The sequence below is a fragment of the Lepidochelys olivacea genome (genome assembly GCF_965140295.1).
Source record: "Lepidochelys olivacea isolate rLepOli2 genome assembly, chromosome: 9".
Lineage (NCBI taxonomy): Eukaryota > Metazoa > Chordata > Testudines > Cheloniidae > Lepidochelys > Lepidochelys olivacea.
The window spans coordinates 1,941,977-1,963,067 of record NC_140419.1 but is presented as its reverse complement, the minus strand read 5'-3'; the positions used below and the strand labels follow the sequence as shown (position 1 = coordinate 1,963,067).

The window sequence follows — 21,091 nt, the reverse complement described above, 5'->3', positions numbered from 1 at the left end:
CGTTGGTCCTAGCTTGACTGAGACTCCGCTTCCTCCTGTAGAAACTGAAGATAGTTTGTTTTTTTTCTTCTTCCTTTTTTGTATTAGAAATAGCCATGTTAAATGTTCCAGTCTCGATGGGCAATCCAGTTAATTACTTCAGATGACCTGCAGTGGATGGCAGAGATACCATTGGGTTTGGATTGTTTGGGACATTGATCAATGAGGTGTTCCATAATTCGAAGTCCATTTCTGCAGTCACAAACAGGACTGTGTCACAGGCCCCTTTTATGGAGAAGGCAGGCGCACCTGCCACGTGACGTGCGGATGTGAATCAAAGCGGACCATGTTTTCTGTGGGAATGAAAACCTCTGGGTTATTTCATAGAATCATAGAATATCAGAGTTGAAAGGGACCTCTGGAGGTCATCTAGTCCAACCCCCTGCCCAGAGCAGGACCAATCCCAACTAAATCATCCCAGCCACGGCTTTGTCAAGCCTGACCTTAAAAACCTCTAAGGAAGGAGATTCCACCACCTCCCTAGGTAACGCATTCCAGTGTTTCACCACCCTCCTAGTGAAAAAGTTTTTCCTAATATCCAACCTAAACCTCCCACACTGCAACTTGAGACCATTACTCCTTGTTCTGTCATCTGCTATTACTGAGAATAGTCTAGATCCATCCTCTTTGGATCCACCTTTCAGGTAGTTAAAAGCAGCTATCAAATCCCCCCTCATTCTTCTCTTCTGCAGACTAAACATCCCCAGTTCCCTCAACCTCTCCTCATAAGTCATGTGCTCCAGACCCCGCATCATTTTTGTTGCCCTTTGCTGGACTCTCTCCAATTTCTCCACATCCTTCTTGTAGTGTGGGGCTCAAAACTGGACACAGTACTCCAGATGAGGCCTCACCAATGTCGAATAGAGGGGAACGATCACGTCCCTCGATCTGCTGGCTATGCCCCTACAGATACACCCTAAAATGCCATTGGCCTTCTTGGCAACAAGGGCACACTGTTGACTCATATCCAGCTTCTCATCCACTGTCACCCCTAGGTCCTTCTCTGCAGAACTGCTGCCTAGCCATTCGGTCCCTAGTCTGTAGCAGTGCATTGGATTCTTCCATCCTAAGTGCAGGACTCTGCACTTGTCCTTGTTGAACCTCATCAGATTTCTTTTGGCCCAATCCTCCAATTTGTCTAGGGCCCTCTGTATCCTATCCCTACCCTACAGCGTATCTACCACTCCTCCCAGTTTAGTATCATCCACAAACTTGCTGAGGGTGCAATCCACGCCATCCTCCAGATCATTAATGAAGATATTGAACAAAACCGGCCCCAGGACCAACCCTTGTGGCACTCCGCTAGATACCGGCTGCCAACTAGACATGGAGCCATTGATCACTACCCGTTGAGCCCGACAATCTAGCCAACTTTCTACCCACCTTGTAGTGCATCCATCCAGCCCATACTTCCTTAACTTGCTGACAAGAATACTGTGGGAGACCGTGTCAAAAGCTTTGCTAAAGTTGAGGAATAACACGTCCACTGCTTTCCCTTCATCCACAGAACTAGTTATGTCATCATAGAAGGCAATTAGGTTAGTCAGGCATGACTTTCCCTTGGTGAATCCATGCTGACTGTTCCTGATCACTTTCCTCTCCTCTAAATGCTTCAGAATTGATTCGTTGAGGACCTGCTCCATGATTTTTCCGGGGACTGAGGTGAGGCTGACCCACCTGTAGTTCCCAGGATCCTCCTCCTTCCCTTTTTTAAAGATGGGCACTACATTAGCCTTTTTCCAGTCGTCCGGGACTTCCCCCGATCGCCATGAGTTTTCAAAGATAATGGCCAATGTCTCTGCAATCACAGCCGCCAACTCCTTTAGCGCTCTCGGATGCAACGCATCTGGCCTCATGGACTTGTGTGTGTCCAGTTTTTCTAAATAGTCCCGAACCACTTCTTCCTTCACGGAGGGCTGGCCACCTCCTCCCCATGCTGTGTTGCCCAGCGCAGCAGTCTGGGGGCTGACCTTGTTTGTGAAGACAGAGGCAAAAAAAGCATTGAGTACATTAGCTTTTTCCACATCCTCTGTCACTAGGTTGCCTCCCTCATTCAATAAGGGGCCCACAAGTTCCTTGGCTTTCTTCTTGTTTCCAACATACCTGTGAAGAACCCCTTCTTGTTACTCTTAACATCCCTCGCTAGCTGCAACTGCAGGTGTCATTTAGCCTTCCTGATTTCATTCTTACATGCCTGAGCAATATTTATATACTCATCCCTGGTCATTTGTCCAATCTTCCACTTCTTGTAAGCCTCTTTTTTGTGTTTAAGATCAGCAAGGATTTCACTGTTAAGCCAAGCTGGTCACCTGCTATATTTACTATTCTTTCTACACATCGGGATGGTTTGTCCCTGTAACCACAATAAGGATTCTTTAAAATTTGGTTGAGTCCTTGAGGAAGTGTGTGTTTGGAATGTTGGCATCCTTGCATCTTGCTCACCATTGACCTCTGGGGGAGAACCCTGGGTGTTTGGGCTCTCACACTGCAAGCCAAAACGGTTTTCTAGATTTGAGTCAGAATCTCGATGTATTATTTAGGTCTTCCTGTACTGGAAGATCCTTGTTCCGTTGAATACAATGGAACTTCCAAAGAAGTCTCACGTCATGGTGGATTTGGAGTGCATGGATGTGCACCAGTATGGAAAACCACATTTGTGGCATTGGTTTTACTGTGCCTGTAATGATCTGCATGGTGGTGTTGAGAGTCAGCAAGCCCTGTGTGGGAACTGTGTGTCCAGACACAAAGCAGTATTCTGCTGTGGAGTAGACAAAGACCAGTGAGGAGATCTGCAGAGTTTTTGCATCAGTCCTCCAGGTCTTTCCTGTCCATTTCTGGATGAGATTTACACATATTTTATTTTGTTGTGGATATTTGTCAGGTGCCAGCGGTATGTGAGGTGTCCGTCGAATATCAAACCAAGATATTTGGGGCTAGGATCATGTCTTATCTTCTGACCACAGGAGTTCACATGAGTTTCTGCCCTAGCCTTTCGATTGTTTGGACGGAATATTGACGCCACAGCCGTGGCGGGGGGAGGGGGGGCGTGGTTTTAGATACCAGTATAAGAAATATTCCTCCATGGTTCTAAGGTCCTTGGTTAGGATTTGTTCTATAATAGATAAATCCTGTGCCTGTACAGTCAGAGAAATGTCACCAGCATAGCCAAATTTCCATGGTGATGTTCGAGGAAGGTTGCTAGGGTGGATATTACACAGGATTGCTTCTAGGGTGGATATTACACAGGATTGCTCTGTGGTAGGCCAGCGCTGAGAGTGTGTGGCTTGCTGCCCTGGTCACCAAGGAAAATGTGAAAGCTAAGATTGGTCAGAATGTCTCGGAAGAATGTCATCATTGCATTGGGTGGGATAATATTGCTGGCTTTCAGGAGAAGGTTGTTCCTCCATACAGTGTCATAGGCAGCAGATAAGTTGATGAAGGCTGCCCCAGGCCTGAGGTTTCCCTGGAATCCTGCCTCAGTGTGTTGTTAAGTTTGTGAGTGCAGTGGCAGCCTGGTTGGCTTGTTCACTCCATAACATTACTCCTACAGGCGGCATGATCCTTGACAGTAATATATCTCTCCATGAGCTTGCGTGATGATGTTCAGAGGAATGATACGGGCCAATATGGTGGGGAATTACCGGTTGGCTTCCCAGGCTTGACAATGACCATAGCCTCACACCAGATCCTTGGGAAGAACCAGGAGGAATGGCTGTTAGAGAACAGTGCTGCCAGTCATTTCCATCCCTTGGCTCCAAAGTTTTTAAGAAATTCTGGAAAGATGCCATCAGGCCCTATGATTTTTCTTGCTCTCCTGAGTGAGAGGGCCTTGCCTACCTCCTCGACAGTGAAAGACAGTGATGGGCAGAGGATGTGAAGAGAGAGCTATTTGTCAGAGCTCTCTGAGTGCTTTGTGCTTCATAAACTTGTCCCCTGGTACTTGGGCATCCGTAAGAAGCCTATGATGGCCCCACAGCACGTGGTGGTTATGGAAATCACTGACGTACATAGCCAGGTGATAAGCTATGGGTAATGGGGAGAAGGTCAATCTATATTCAGTGGTTTACACACATTAACTACTGTTATCTAGCCAATTCTTACTGAGATGGTAAAGGTTCTGGAATTGCTCCTGGCATCTATCGTGTCATCGTCCTTTCTTATATTTACCTACTTCACAGGGGTAATGTGAGTCTTAAGGGCCTGACCCCGCTCCCACTGAAAGGAATGGCAAAACTCCCTTTGACTTGACTGGGGCAGTCAGTCCCTAGCTGCATAACAGTTATAAAATGCACAGTGTTTGTAAGGTCAGTAAGTGAGAGAGGTGGGAAGAGAATTGAGAAGCTCTGGTTTCCTACCCCTGTGCTTGTTCCTTTAGACAAGGGTTATCTCTAAGGAAACGCCTCCTTCTGCCCTTGAATCTCTCATGTGAAAACCCTGTAGAATTCTATCCTATCTATAGGCTTGATTGGTCCATCCTACAGAATCCTCACAAAGAACATCATCCTCTACGCAATTCAATAGGATGCATCTATAAAGCTTACACATTTCTATTAAATTCTACAAGCCAGTCCCATAAAGTTAATAATTGCTGGAAATAAAAGCTTTCTGGAGGTGGGGAAGGGTGGTGTTCAGGAGGTGGAATTTCCCTGTCCCGATCTGACCCCTTCCAATTTATTTTACTTGTAACGTATCATTTGGCTGATGATAGAGAGCAGAAAAACACAGTCTCCGGTGTAATAAAGAGCTGCCTTCCCGACCTCCCATTTGAACTGCCATGAACTCACATCCTCCAAGAGAGCCGCTAATATTTTCAATAATGCATTTTTGGCATCTCCTGACACTACTTAGAGTCATTAAAATAAAACTAAATGGAAAATGCATTTTGCCTCCTCCCTCCATTTCCATGGAGCAGATCTAATTATCTTTTTTAATAGCACTAATTGGTGGGCTTACAAATCCTGCTGCCGAGGCCATTGCTCTGAGCTTCTCTTTATCCCTCCTGCTGCCCCAGCCTCTTCTGCTGGATGGGATTTAAGTGTGGTTTGATAGTTTCTGAAAGTACTTTGACTTGTTGCCCTCTCTTCACTGAGGCTACCTGAGCTCTAAGACCTGTTGACAGAGGAGCTTTCCTTTGTCTTTGCAAATTGACCCAGCTGCACACTTGGCAAATAGACTCAGATGTGGAGCTTTTGTCTGAATGGCTCTTTCAGATGCATGCAGAGGAGAAGTAGGTTGAACAGACGCTAAGCTGGAGCCAGCAGCAGGAGAATGGAGTGGAATTTTCTCTGAGAATTCACTGCCAGGGAATGGGGCTAACCACTCCGACAAGGTATTTGCTTCCCTTTGGGAATAACATTCCTGCAGCCAATAGCTCATCATGATTCTGCATCTAAACTGGGAGTTAATTAGCCCACTGTATGAAGAGGAGATTTCCCCCCTCCCCCGATTACACATACTAATCTCTCAGCGCACACACTCTTTGCACAGTGATTTGGGACACCTGGAAAAAGCATAATAACTGAATCCAAAGAGCCCCAAGTCTAGCAAGTGGGAGTTTGCCATCGGGAGCATTCACCATAACAGCCAAGTCAAAGTGAACATTGCAGAATATTCCTGGGGATTCCTGATTGCCAGATTTTGCTCTGCAAACCTGATTCTCAGCACTACACTGTCCTAGTCCCAGGCCACAGAACCGTGCCATGGGAGCTTCGTGTCCAATCAAAACAGCTTGCATTTTACACACTTGTAACAAACTGTGGGCAAACCAGCTAGGGCCCAAGAATCATCTGCAGAAACTAATCTGAGTTGGGATGGCAGGAAAACAAGGCAAAATTAATCAGATAATGTCTGTAATAAATTATCTGCCTGGCTCTAATTCTGCCCCATCTCACTCAGAGTTTTTAGGCACTGGTATCAAGGCGCAGGAAGGGTTGATTTTTAGGTAAGAGGATAGGTCAGATTGGAGACTGCACTGCAGAAATCCGGGCCTGAAATCTTTCCAAAGCTGGTTTTTCCTTTCAACGTTTCCCCCTAGGGTGAAGAGTTCTTCCTGTCGGAATTCACGCTGGGGCAGTATGGGAGAGCTTCCCTGGCTTTCCCAAAATGCCTTGCCACACAGACAGTGATGCAGCGTGGCAGCAAGTGTGGATGGCCCAATGCAGCTGAGACGCAGTTTGGCCAGGAACGATGGACTGCCCTGAGCTGTGTTTTCCGTAGCTGTGTCAGACGAGCCTGCGGCAGCACCGGAATGGGTTATCTCCAGAGCACAGACGAGGCCTAAGTCCCAGTCTGCCTTGGGGTCCCTCCTCTTTGTTCCAGTCTGGATGTTGTTTGACTCTCAGCTGCCTGGAACCGCTCTCCCTCCCGTCCCGCAGCTGGGGCTGAGCCTGTTTGCCTCAGCTCTTGAGGGGTTAGCCTAATGTTTGGCTACTGCCGAGCATTGAATCAGGAGGTAACCAGCCTTAATTCGCTGGCCGTGCTTTCGAAAGCACCACTTCCGCCACGTGTGTGGGCTGTCATAGCAATGTGTTCCTTGGAGCGTGGCCACGGAGTGATGCCGAATTCCTGCTAAGTACTGGGCCCTTTCACAGGAGAAATCCGCCTTGTCTTTGAATTAAAAAAAATAGTGTGAAAGGCAAGTGAGTGCTCAGTGTGGCCCTTGCCAGCCCTTCCATTCCCATTTTGGGAGTCTCCGGTGCGGGAGGGTGGCGTCACCGAGCCATCTGCCTGCCCTAAATTCCTCCCAAGACGTGGGGACAAGATAAATACCAGGGACAGCTACCACTGAACAACTTGTTAATGACTTTATAGCTGGTTAAATAAAATGGCCCAAATAAAACTACAGGAGCCCTTCACTACCTTTACATGGCTGTAAATATGTATTAACTCAACCACGATCAGCAATTACCCTAGCTTGGGAACAGTAAAAGGAGGCGCAGACAAAAGGACATTATTATCCTTGAAAACAAGTATGCAGATAAAAGGAATTTATTCCACTTTAGCTAATGAGTAGAGGCCTAGGTATGGAAATGGAGACCCTTTTACCTCCAGTTGCTTTAGAACGTCCATAAAGCGAGCCGAGGAGCAGTCTGCATTTCCTCCAGGAGGTGCAGGTGCATTGTCAAGACGCCCGCCCCTGAGAAGCCAGTTGTGCTCAGGGGGAGTTGGAGGAGTAACATTTCAATCAGTGTGAAAGGAAAATGGCTCGCTGTGAATGAGCTCACTGGCCAACCTCCTTCTCAAGGGGGCTTTTGAAGCCATTGTTGAAGGTGAGAAGCACGAGGAGAGGAGGTGGAGGTGAGGACGTTCTGTGATTTTTCATACATTGCACCCAGAAGGGAATCCTTGATAACCACAGCCAGACCTGTTCGCTGGGGAAACGCAACTCATCTCCTTTCAGAACCTCAGCTCAGAGGATATTGGGCTGGTGCCCTGCTCAGGGGGAGGGGAAGAAGGAAATATACCCAGGTGGAAGATGAAGGAGACGGACGGAGAGAAATACAAGTGTATACAGACGAGGTGATGATCCGAGAGAGAAGGGAAGAAGGACCAGAAAGGAGGAGGTGGGAAAAGTATAATGAAAAACAACTGCTGAGGGCTAAATTCTTCCTTGGTGTAATGCCTTTGGCTCAGCATATAGACATGGAATTTAACCGGGTGCTTTTGGCTTAGGATGTACACTGAATTATAGCTGGGGAGAACAACGTCAACAGAACCATTTTCCATCTGAGACTGCAGTTCTGGCAAAATCAACATCCTGCAAAATCACGTGTTTCCCCAGAATTCTGTATCAGAGAAACAAAGGAGAAATAAGTTCTGACAGTGTTGAATGACCATTTTTGGGAACAAAATGTTTCATTCTTTAATATTCTGTATTATAAAATATAAAAAAAAGTCAAAAACAAAAGAAAAATGTTTAGATTTCATCAAAATGAAACGCTTTGATTGACCTAAACAAAAAAGAAACTCAAAAATTCTGGAATGTTCTTTTTGCAGAGAACTTTGAAATGTTCAGGTTTCATCCCTAATCAGAAAAAAACCCCAAATCCATCGCTATCTCAGAACCCTCCATGAAACAGAATTTTGGTTCTCCGCCCAGCTCTACGCAGAATGGTAGGTACCCTTTTGTGCCAGACTGGCTTTCTGGGGTGATGAGTGTCTCTCATCTGTCTTGTCTGGCTGCCCAGCTAGCACTGCACCTGTCCTTGTTGCCCGAGTGCCCATGGAAAACGTAGACAGGTTTGCAAACTCGGAACAAGGTTTACAACCCCCAAAAATAGTGTGAGGGCCAGATCCTGAGCAGCTCCCCTGACTTCAGCAGAGAGATGCTGATTTACACCAGATCAGGATCTGGCCCTGAGAGTTCTGCAGAACTTTGCATGTCACGGGATTCGCCTGACCCTTCTTACTGCTAGCGCTGATGTAGCTGTTCAGACACAGAATGTGGTAATAATTTCCCAACTCAGTTCAGGTCTTCTCCAATCAGGAGCCCTTCAAAATTCTCAACCTGGCCAAGCAAATTGTTGCACTGAAGACAAACACAGTGCTCTTGTCTGCAGCCAGACTCTCCCCACATCTGCTGATCTCTCCCGTCCTCAACAATCCCAGTGACCTTTTCCTGTAACCAACTCCCCTCAAAATGCCCCAGCCCAGCTCTCCAGCTGTTGACCTGTCCTTACTTCCTGCCTGCAGGAGTCGTGACACACCCTCAGCTGCCAACTCCCCTGCAGACACCCCCCAGATTCCTGGGCACGTGCACACCTGTCTCTGCCCACTCTGGCACCTGGTTTTCTCCTCAACTCAGCAAATGTCTTCCCATCTGCTCCACCTCCCACCTGGAGCTCATGTCTGGAAGTCAGTGAGCCTTTCAGGCAGGAGGTAAGTAGGGCCAAGAAGGGATCTATGATAGGAAGGCCCAGTGGACACTGGAACGTTTTACTGTTATCACACTTTTGCTTAGGGATATGATTTTTTTAAAAAAATCAAAATAGTTATACCAGTAAAAGCTCTAGAGCGAATCCAGTTTATGCCGGTATAAAGGTGTGTGTCTGTGTCCGTGGCCGTGTAGCTTTTCCCCCATCCCAGACAGAAACAGGTGATACAGAAAGGGGAATAAGCAATACCAACATGAGGCACCTTCTAAGGGCTTGTCTACACATGCAGCTGGTACTGCTTTAGTCACACTGCCATAGTTAAAGCGTAAGAACGGCCATCCTGGGTCAGACCAGAGGTCCATCCAGCCCAGTATCCTGCCTTCCAACAGTGGCCAATGCCAGGTGCCCCAGAGGGAATGAAAAGGACAGGGAATCATCAAGTGATCCATCCCCTGTCGCCCATTCCCAGGACCAACCCTCCAGTGTGGATGCGCTTGATATTAGTTTCTACCGCAGTACGGTCTAGAGGCCACACCCCATTATGCTGGGCACTGTACAAACACAGACCAAACCCTGGTCTCCAGGGGGCCTACCACAACTGAGTCCAACCTCAGTCAAGGCTTTTAGGGGCTACAGGAATACAAATAATCTGGTTGATCCGCAGTTGGTGTAAATCAGCGTAGCAATATTGACTTCAGTGCAGTGACCCCAGTTAGCACCAGCTGAGTATCTGGCCCAGTGATTCCGAGATTCACTCGTCCCCCGTGAATAACCCCTTTGTTCTCCCTGGAGATCTCATCACTTGTTTTTATCTTTGCATTTGGCATTTAAGAAAGCCTGACACAAACTCATGCAAGAAAGCACAAGTGGGAATAAACCAGGCTCCAGTTCCTTCCTTACCTCTTCATTCGCTCTTCCAAGGGGAAGGGGGTGGTTGGGTGAGTGCCAGAGTGGGGTGTGTAGAAGGAATTGTGGTCAGGGGCCAGCACAAACAATATTGGGAAAGGTCCACCAGATTTCCAGCCTTCACCTCATGTAATCCCTCAGCAGTTTCTTGTTGTTGGTTGGTTGGTGCTGGCTTCTAAAAACTCTGAGGCAGGTTTGCAGATGGGGAACTCTTTGCCAGAGGATGTTGTGAAGGCCAAGACTATAACAGGGTTCAAAAAAGAACTAGATACGTTCATGGAGGATAGGTCCATCAATGGCTATTAGCCAGGATGGGCAGGGATGGTGTCCCTAGTCTCTGTTTGCCAGAAGCTGGGAATGGTCGACAGGGGATGGATCACTTGATGATTCCCTGTTCTGTTCATTCCCTCTGGGGCACCCGGCACTGGCCTCTGTCGGAAGACAGGATACTGGGCTTGATGGACCTTTGGTCTGACCCAAAATGGCCATTCTTATATTCTTATATTGTATACAGGGCATGTGTGTGTGAGCTCATCTGGAAGGACATTGCCTCTATCACGAATACTGCATGCATGCTATTAAAAATGAGCTAACCTAGAAAGGATAAATAGGTTCCTTTTTTCCCCTGCAGAGGAGGACCGTAAATCAAAGGTTTAAGCCTAACTCATTGATATCATAGTTAATTTGCTTTTTGGGAACTCTGAGGGCGCAAAGGGGCAAAACAACCTGCTGGAAGCAACTGGTACCATTATCGGAGCCTCCTTTTGCTTCCAAACACTATGCTTCAGCCAAAAACTTTGTTAAAAAAAATATTTTTTTTTGGAAGTTGCTTTGTCATTCCTGAGAAATTCCTGCATTGGCAAATCTAAACTAATGACTCCCTGGTAGAGCTGGTCAGGAAATTTCCAGCGAAAATATTTTTTAATTGGAAAATGCCAGTTTCTTGAAACCAAAACTGTTTGCGAGAAGGGATTGAGGGTCCTTGACTTCTCCTGTTCTGAAAAAGATTGGGGGGGGGGGGTTTCAAAGTTGTCCAAACATCCCATTTTGGTTCAAAACAACTTTTCATTTAGAAATTTAAGTTAATTCATAGTTGGGGGGGGGAGTAAGGGGGAGCAGGTCAACATCAAAACAAAACGTTTCAATTGACCCAATCCAAATTTTGGGTTTTTTTCCAGATTTTTTGGTTAATAAACATTTTTGAGATTTTGAGATTTCATCACAGTTTAGGCTGGGGAGACTTTTCAAATCTCAAAAATCCTCCTGGGATGGGAAAACCATTTCCCACCCAGCTCTGCTCCCCAGCTCCAAGCTCTCTCCCCACTTTGAGCTAGCTGCTTGGCATTGCAGGCTAGACATGTGGATTCGTCTTTGAGCACCTTGAGCTGTCTTGGCATACTAAGGCATTGTGATTGCCTAACTGCTCTCCAGGCAGAAGGCGTGTACGGGTGGCATACATTCTGTGCTTGGTTTCGTACCAGTGATACGCATGTGAACATACCCACCCTGGCTACCCACAAGCAATGAACCACACAGAAACCTCTGTAGTCCTCAATGGATTGGGTGGGCATATATAGCTTATTTTATGAGGACTAATTCTCCTGTCCCTAACGATCATCATGATTTAACCCTCTCGCAGCAATGGAGGAGCACTGAGCCTTCACAACTCCCCTTGAAGTCCGTGAGAAATGCAGGCACTGAGCCCCTCTGGAAATCAGTCTTTAGAAATCCCTGACTCCAAAGGCCATAGGGCCGGGGTAGTCAATAGGCGGACCGTGGGCCAAATCCAGAGCCCCAGGCACTTTTGAACAGACCACAACATCTTTTTATTTACTTATGATCACTATTGTTTTATTTTTGTATTATTCTCTCTGGAGTCTGGACCTTGACTATGCCTTGACCAAGAAATTTGGACCTTGACAAAAAAAATAATTGATAACCCCTGCCATAGGATGACATAAGTGTGGGAAGCAAAGGTCAGGACAGTCGTATTTGTGCTTGTGAACATCCCTGCTGGGCAGGGTGCCACGTCAGTGACTGCCAGAGAGGTGGCAGTCCAAATGGTGCCATCTCCCAAATCACATTTCGCTACCACGAGAAACTTCCTTCCCCAGGTTTCTTCACACTTGGTTGGTGAAGTTAAGGACAAAAGTTGGCTTTGTTCCAGAGATAGGACAACAACCCACGGGTCCTGATAAAACCCTGTTTGTTTCCTCAGCTTGGTGCCTGTGTCCGAAGTGCCCTTTCCAACATCCCTTCTCCCAATATTTAACAAGTGTGACACACAGCTTCATTTTAATTCAGGGTGCATTGAAGCAACTGTGTTAGCTTTCATTATTCAAGGCCTAGCCGTGCCGCCTGTCCACTCCACCCACAGCTCCTTCGCTGCTCAGTTAACATGGGGGTGAGGGTTACTGACTTCATGAACATTTCTTTTAAAATGGCTGTAGAGACAGACCGGCAGGTTCTGTTTGGATTTGCAAAAAGTAAATGACATTTAACAGCAGCTTTGCCTAGCGAGTAGCTGCAACGGGGTACCTTTCTCTTTGCTCCACATCATGGGACACAGTGGAAGTTCTGTGCATGGAATCAGTAGAGCCCTGCGCCGACACAAAATGTGTATCCTCATCCGATCTGCCATCTGCAAACATGGTGCCCGGATAGCCGCAGATATCAAGCAGGCAGCCGCAGATTTGCAGGGCTCTAGGAATCAGTACAGACTGTGCAGTACGCATGGACAGGACAGCAGTCTACACAACAGTTCAGGATGGAATGCGAGGAAGAAGCTTGTGTCCATTTGACTCTTCGGGAGGGGGATTTAAAGAGGCAGAATGCAGCTACTCAAGCTGGTGTTTGGCCAGGATACCAGGGCTAAGCCCCTTATTAATGACCAATTATTATCATTACTAGTTCTCGTTACTTATTACTGCTCTTATGGAAAGGGCCATGGGATCTTTAGTGATCAGACGTGACAAGGACCTTGATTTAACATCCAATCCACGAGGATGGCCAGAGTACGAGAGTCCTTAGCACCATGCTGGGGGACTGGAATCAAAGCAGTGACGGGGACGGGAGAGCGGCCCCTCCACCCCACTTCCTGCAGCACCTCACTGGGGCCTTGGAGTCACCTACGGAAACAGCACTACTGCTTCCTGCGGCACCCTGGCGGCCAAGGTCCATGAGCGTCTCCCACCCATACGCTGACCAGGTCTGATCACAGAATCACGGAATATCCAGGTTGGAAGGGACCTCAGGAGGTCATCTAGTCCAACCCCCTCCTCAAAGCAGGACCAATCCCCAACTAAATCATCCCAGCCAGGGCTTTGTCAAGCCTGACCTTAAAAACCTCTCAGGAAGGAAATTCCACCACCTCCCTAGGTAACGCGTTCCAGTGTTTCACCACCCTCCTAGTGAAAAAGTTTTTCCTAATATCCAACCTAAACCTCCCACACTGCAACTTGAGACCATTACTCCTTGTTCTGTCATCTGGTACCACTGAGAACAGTCTAGAGCCATCCTCTTTGGAACCCCCTTTCAGGTAGTTGAAAGCAGCTATCAAATCTCCCCTCATTCTTCTCTTCCGCAGACAAAACAATCCCAGTTCCCTCAGCCTCTCCTCATAAGTCATGTGCTCCAGCCCCCTAATCATTTTTGTTGCCTTCCGCTGGATGCTTTCCAATTTTTTCACACCCTTCTTGTAGTGTGGGGCCCAAAACTGGACACAGTACTCCAGATGAGGCCTCACCAATGTTGAATAGAGGGGAATGATCACGTCCCTCGATCTGCTGGCAATGCCCCTACTTATACAGCCCAAAATGCCATTGGCCTTCTTGGCAACAAGGGCACACAGTTGACTCATATCCAGCTTCTCGTCCACTGTCACCCCTAGGTCCTTTTCTGCAGAACTGCTTCCTAGCCACTCGGTCTCTAGTCTGCAGCAGTACATGGGATTCTTCCGTCCTAAGTGCAGGACTCTGCACTTGTCCTTGTTGAAGCTCATCAGATTTCTTTTGGCCCAATCCTCTAATTTGTCTAGGGCCCTCTGTACCCTATCCCTATCCTGATCCTGCTTAACATGTGAGAGCATGTGAGGTCACTGCCCAAGGCGCTATCATTGCAGAGTCTGCATGACCTGTGGTGAAAAGGGAAAAAATATACACAACAAAACAAAGGTAAGATTGTACAGCAGGGGCATGTTGGACACACGCTGCAGATGTGACCACAGCAGGCACCAGGCTATTGGGGAGATGAAGGAAAGTGTCATGCGAAACAGCAACGTAGTTGTGTTACAGGAAGACGTGTGATGCTGGCAACATTTGAAAGCTGTCCCTGCAATTTTGCAGAGTTAGCAGGTCCCCACTGTAATGAAATTTTAATGGGAAAAGGCACAACTGTTACCAAATGTTTTCAGGAGCTTAGGTCTGACCTGGTTTGCTCTGCAGGGCCAGCTGACTTGGGGGCATCACGTGGCTGTGCTCCATAGGGAGCCAGGGAAGCTAAACCTGGCTCTGATTTGTAGGCAAGTAGGAAGCAGACACGGAAGGGAACTCTTGTAACACTCCAGTGAAGGAGGTCTTGGCTCAGGAGCAGTGTGCCAAGGAGGGGAAAAGGTGAGGCCCAGCATTTTGATCCAAGCCCTCCTCTAGTTTTCTTAGCACTCTGCGTAGGTGAGAGATGGCCAGGCCCCAGAGGAAGCCCCAATTCCCTAAGAACTGTGATAAGAGTCAGGGGTTGGCTGCTGCGATCTGGTGAGATCTGCTTCCACCTGACATGACTAACACTAGGACAGCCAGCTCCCACGTTAGTCCTGGCATGGGCACATTATGGAGATTAGGGGATATAAGCCAACAGGATGAGCCAATCTCAAACAATCTCCCTTTTATCTCTGGCACAAAAGGGCTTTTCTCCAGCACAGAGCAGGCACGGCCTTCCCTCGCAGCCCTTTGATAGTTAGTGTGGCCACTGCATAGAAAAGTTTGTTCGTTGTCTGCACTGCTGCTGGACTTCCCCTGTGTGTCCCCACCAGATATAGCGTGGTGTGCTGTGGGGCTTTTTTTTTTTTTTTTTGGGTGGGGGGTGTAAATATATTCTAGTTCAAGCTAAACACACGGAGCAGAAAACCCCGCTCCAATGCCATCATACAGCCAATGCTGTCCAGTGACCATTAGCAGCGCTCGTTTCCTTCTGCTTGACCTTGAGACCAGCTTCTGTTATGCACTGTAATTAACACGGGAAGATCCCCTGCTTTTGCTGTCCTACCACTGAGGAGAGTGCACTGGTACTAGCAGCTCATAATTCATAAAGTCTAAGGCCAGAAGGGACCGTTAGATCTAGTCTGGCATTCTGTGCATCACAAGGCATGGAACTTTCCCCAAAAATTCCCACAGCAGATCTTTTAGACAAACAGCCAGTCCTGATAGAAAAATGCTCAATGATGGAAAATCCACCATGACCCTTGGTAAGTTTGTTCCAAGGGTTAATTATCCTCCCTGTTAACATTTTACATCGTATTTCCAGTCAGAATGTATTTAGCTTCCACTTCCAGCCATTGGATCTTGTTAGACTTTCCTCTGCTAGACTGAAGAGCCCGTTATTAAATATTTGGTCCCCACATAGGTACTTACAGACTGTGAACAAGTCACCCTTTAACCTTCTCACTAATAGATTGAGCTGCTTCCATCTATCACTGTAAAGCAGGCTTTCTAATGCTTTAATCACTCTCGGGCTCTTCTCTGAACCATCTCCAATTTATCAACATCCTTCTTGAATTACAGATGCCACAACTGGACACAGTATCCCAGCATCGGTTGCATCAGTGCCCCAATATTGAGCCCAATAACTTGTGACTGGCTAAAGAATATCTTCCAAAAAAGGCATCCAGGCCTGATTTGAAGACATCAAGAGATGTAGAATCCACCAGTTCCCTGAAGAGTTTGCTCCAATAGTTAATCACCCTCATTCTGCATCACTGCCCTGTCCTCATCATTGTTTACCCATCAGCCAATCTTTGGGTCATGCACAAACTTCCATTGTGATTTGATATTTACTCCTAGACCTGATGAACCTGCAGAACTCTCCTCGAAACACCCCCGTTCCAGGCTGATCCCCATTGACGACTACTTTTTGAGATCTGTAAATTAGCAGGTCTTAATCCATTTAATGGGGTCTGTTGATATTGCACAGTGCTGCCTTTTTAACCAGAATGTCCTGCAGTACTTAGACTTTTGTAAGGCATTCGACTAAGTCTATTACATCTATTCAGTTTCCTTTGTCAGTGACATCGAATCTCATCATGGACTGAAATCAGGCTTGTTTGACAAGAACTATTTTCATTAAAACCATGTTGACTGGCAAAAATTATATTCCTATCCTTTAATTCGTTATTAATTGAGTCTCATATCAGCTTTTCTATTTTTCCTGGCACCAATTGTTACCTGTGTCATCCTGCTTTCCCTTTCTGAATATTATCACAACAATAACATTCTTCCAGTCTTCTGCAATTTCCCTGGTATTCTAAGATATATTCAAAATTAACATCAGTGGACAAGGGATCTCCTCAGCCAACTCTTTTAGACCTTTGGGTGCAAGTTATCTAGACATGCTGATTTAAAAATATTTATCCCTTGTAGATGTTGTTTGACATCCTCCTTAGTTACTAATAAGCTGGAAATACTTCACGTCCTGATTCTTTCCAAATATAGAACAGAAATATTTATTGAATATTTCTTCCTTTGCTGCGTCATTATTAACAATTTTCTACCTCTGTCCAATAATGGACCTATCCATTGCTAGGATTTCTTTTGTTCCTAATATACTTTAAAAATGCCTTCTTATTGTCCTTAGCCCTGCAAACCATGGCCTGAACTAGACAGAACGCAAGAGGTAACACTGGGGGGTCAGTCCCATGTTGGACAGTGGTTATACTAGATTAAGATTGTAGGAAACAAATTCTTTTCTGAGTTACAGGAGTGTAAATCCAGTCACTCCACTGACTTCAGCGGAGTTATTCTGGTTTTACACTGGTGAAGTCAACAGCCGAATCTGGCCCTAAGTCTCTTCATCTCCAGTTTGTGGTGGTGATGATTATGGTAAAAAATACTTCAACTTATTTACAGTAGCAGCTTTTCCTCCACGGAACTCCAAACGGTACAAAAAGAGTGTCCTAGCGAACGTCCGTAGCCCTGTTTCATAGCAAGGGGCTGGTTCAAGCACAGTTCACTTCTGACCTTAAGAGCTGTAGGAAGTGATTTCCAAAGGAGCCTAGGGGAGTCAAGGTGCTCAAATCTCAGGGGCCTAACTCCCTTTTGAAAATCCCAGCCATGAAAGTTAGTGATGGGCACCCCACAAAGAACTTTAGCCCTGCTCCACCATTTCACACACACTTGTGGAGGTGTGACTTGTTATACTGTGTCTCCCTGGAATTTACTATAACCAGCGAAAAACAATGAGTGAAATTCTGACCCCATTGACGTCAATGACAGAATTCCCATAGAGTTCAATGGGGCCAGGATTTCACCAGTGGTTTTGCTGAGAGTAGGTTAGGGAGCAGAAGCCAGGAGTTCCTGAATTCCAATCCCAGCAGCTGTGTCTCTCTATGTCCTTAGGCAAGTTATTTCCCCCCGCTGTGCCTCAGTTTCCCCATCTGTAGAAAAATACTGTAAATACTAACACTATACTTTCTCTAGGGCATGTGGGAGTTTAATTCATTGTAACTGGAGCTAGCTAAAAATCATTGAGAGAATAATTCTTCAATGAATGTTGCTTCTGTCACGTACAGTATGTGTCCCATCTGCAGATTGCTGGCTGAATATTATTCACTGAATAAATTAACTGGCTGACAGAATTAGTCCCAGGATAATTTATTTGATTAATACATTTTCTGATGCTCATCCAGCTCTGGTTATTACATAGCTGGACTCAAGCTCCAAAACTCAGATCTGTGTTTCGAACTGCCCAGAGGTCTGTTGTTCAGTTCCAGCGTCGGGTTGCGGGGCCCATCCTGAGGCCATTAAAGCTCTTTGAAGTGCTATGACTAATTAGCCCCAGTTTTGATGTCTGTAGAATGTAACTGGAAATCTAACAGGAACAAGCGCCCTCACAATTTCCACTGCTTCTGACGTCTGGCACAGCTGTAATTAGCACCAGAGCATCTCTGTCACCGTGCGCCAAGATTTCTTGCCACCGCAACTGGAAGGTGGAAGTGCGACGGCAGCTCTGGCTCTGAAATGTCACTGCGAGGGATGATCAATGCACATCTCAGAACCACCAGGGAGGGGCTGTTCTAGAAATGGGCAAGGGTGAGGGAAGGTGAGTCTGGAGGCCTGAGTGCTGCTATTCCTGACTGTCGAGTTGGCCAACTCCCTTTAAGCCAAAATTTCAAAACTAGCCTCTAATTTTGGATGCCTCCATGTTTGTATCCTCAGCTTGAATTTGTTCAGTTTGGTTTGGCGTCATTTTTTGTTGTTGTTGTTTTTTCTCCTTTCAGATGGTGTCCCTCTCTTTGAAGGCTCATGTTGCAGTTCCCCCGTAATGAACCTTCCTTGAAGAAAGCTCGGCGCTGGAGGAATGGAAGGTGGAGCAGCGTGGATGCTAGAATGCAGTAGTATTTCCTCCTGAGCGAAGAGAGACTCTTCTTCCTGTAATCTCCTTGTCTCTCCGTCTGAGGAGATATTAGCCAAGACTCACAGATGGGATCGTTTACAGTTTCCTTTTGGGCAGCCTTGGCCCTTTCAGATTTTGTTTATTCAGGCGAGGTTTTCAAACAAGTGAGGGCGGAGCAGCGAAGGGCTCTCCTCAGATATGCTCATTTGGATTATTGGTGCTGCAGGTCCGGTGGCCGATCTGACACAAAATGATGGATGGTAAGATCGCCTTGTGTGCTAGCTGTAAACTTGGCAGGATTGGAAAATTGTGACGTGGGAGGCTGTTTTCTTTGCTAGGCCTTAAATCCCTGTTCTCAAAGTAATCCAGAGAATGGAATGCTGTGGTCATTACTAACCAACAAACGGAAAATCCATTCAAAATGGAAGGCAGCTTGCCTTGTTCACAGTCAAATGTCTGGAGGGTGGTTACTTTGGAGGTTTGTTTGTTTTTTTTAAGAAAACACAAAACCCAAGTCAAAATTTGCTTCAAAAGAAAACAGATTTTAGAGAAGTCAGAGCGGCCTGCAGCACGGAAACATTTGCCGTTTCTGTAAGTGGTTCCCTACCCATAATGAATCTATGAACAGAGCTGACAGCAAGCAACAGAGTGTCATAGTCATTTCTATGGGCAACATTATGGGTAATTCTCCTAGCAGCTATGAGTTAAATAAGTAGTTTAGAACAGAATAAAACTGTCTGGTACATTTCTCCCTCTAGTCCTGGGAGCGATACAGATAGGCCAGAATCATACAACTGTCACTCTCAGAGGTAAGCATTTACCTGTACAAGGAGTCCTGTAAGGATGAGGCCTTTTCCTGTAGCCATATGGTAAGGCCTACGGCCTTTGTCTGCAGCCAGATTGGGAGAGCACCAGCCATAAACCAAGAAGCAGGAAGTCACATCCTCACAGTCCATCTAAATTACATTAAAATCTCATATCAGGCTGCTAAGAAGGAGACCCCGTCCTAATAGCACCTGCCATCACCAGATAAGTAAACAGATCTTAAGATGGTTAAAGAAAACTTAGTTTGATAGCATCTGTCTGACAAGAAATCACTTATCAATAGTTGTGATTGTGAAATCCTCATTTCTTTAATGTTTTATCTTTATGGTCCTCACTTCTCTATTGTTTGTCTGTATGATCCCTGGTTCCTCAATTGTTTCTGTCTGTTACATCATTAATTTTGCTGGGTGTAAATTAATTAAGGTGGTGGGGTATGATTGGTTAGAGAATTTTGTTGCAATGTTAGGACTGGTTAGTAATATTTTAGTAAAATGATTGGTTAAAGTACCGCTAAGCAAGACTCGAGTTTCACTTTATAAATTGGGGTCCAAATTTAAGGAAGTTCTTTGGAACCAACTCCAGGACACAGCCCCAAGATCAGAGCTGCCAGACCTCAACACTCTGCCAATGACACCGTGCAGAACCTGGAGTCCCCCAGATGGACCTGATTCTGACTGGCCATCAAGAAAAGTTCATCTGCCTTATTGGGAGTGGTGAGCATTGTATGTGTAACCTGTGCATTCTGTTCTGGTGATTGTTAATAAACGGATATTAAGGATATTACTGTGTAAGGCTCTTTCACTGGTAAAAGACCCTGTAAACCCTCAAAAGATTAAGACCTGAGTCCAGAGGGAATGGGTGTTTGCTCTGAGTCCAGAAAGAATGGGGGTTTACCCCTCCGTTGGCTCCGGGCTCTACTCCTCCAGGCTCCAGGTAAAGTTAGAGTGTCTAAATTAAGAGGGTTACACCTTGAGCCCTAGGAACTAGGTAGAGGTGCGTGCCCTAGAGTGTGCAAGTGACAGAGAATTTTGTGCGGGTAACAGTCCCACTGATTACCGTGAGAATGTGCTCACCTATGTGTGCAATGGATGCCCCATCCAGTCCTAATGAAGGAGCTCAAGATGCAAAGTTTATGTCTGAAATTGCATTCCGCTGCAGTGTGGGTCTGTGCAGTTGAGGGGGATGAGACAGCCCATTAAAGATGTACCATAGGATCCAGCCAGAGTGTGTCTTGAAGGGACTTCCCACAGGAGACTGCCCCGAACTCTGAGCCAGAGCATGTTTTCAGCATTGCACCAAACTCAACTAGTTTCCGGAGACAGGGCCCAACAGCACCATTTATTCAGTTTCGGTTCAGGCACGTTCACATGTCACTGTCCTGCAGGTCAATTTCCAACAACACCCAAAGTCTCACAATAATTCATTGAGAACCAATGCGTCCTGGCAGGTTCATCAATGACATTCCCATGGGAGCTCTGTGGCACCTCAGAAAAGCTCCCTACTGACTTGGGCTGGTTTTCATAACAGTAACAAACCCTGTATGAGTGAGAATTCCTTGGGCTTGCCATTCACATAGACACGGGCTCGCACTGCACAATTTGGTTCTGGATCTGAATGTCTAATGTCCCAAATTGCTGGAGATATTTGGATCCATCTTTTAGGTTTGTAACTAAGACTCCTGTTGGGTGCCTTGGAAAGAAGAAAGAGCCCCACATGGGGTCTATGTAAAAGGCCTGGAAATCTGGAATGGATGAGGGCAGCCCCTGTGCCCACACAGCTTTGTAGTGTTTGGAACAAAGCAGCCAAGGTACCGTTTCCTTTCTTTACAGACATAGCATGGCTGCAGA

The 21,091-nt window shown here is 46.3% G+C and overlaps 1 long non-coding RNA gene across 1 annotated transcript in view; it reads left to right on the top strand.

The window, feature by feature from the left end:
* Positions 1-20,024, top strand: part of LOC311526843 — a 105,097-nt gene extending 85,073 nt beyond the window's left edge. Inside the window, exons 4-5 of the long non-coding RNA XR_014713175.1 lie at positions 18,304-18,679; positions 19,803-20,024. This is a non-coding gene — a long non-coding RNA (uncharacterized lncRNA). The remainder of the gene's footprint in view (positions 1-18,303; positions 18,680-19,802) is intronic.
* Positions 20,025-21,091: the final 1,067 nt, after the last annotated feature.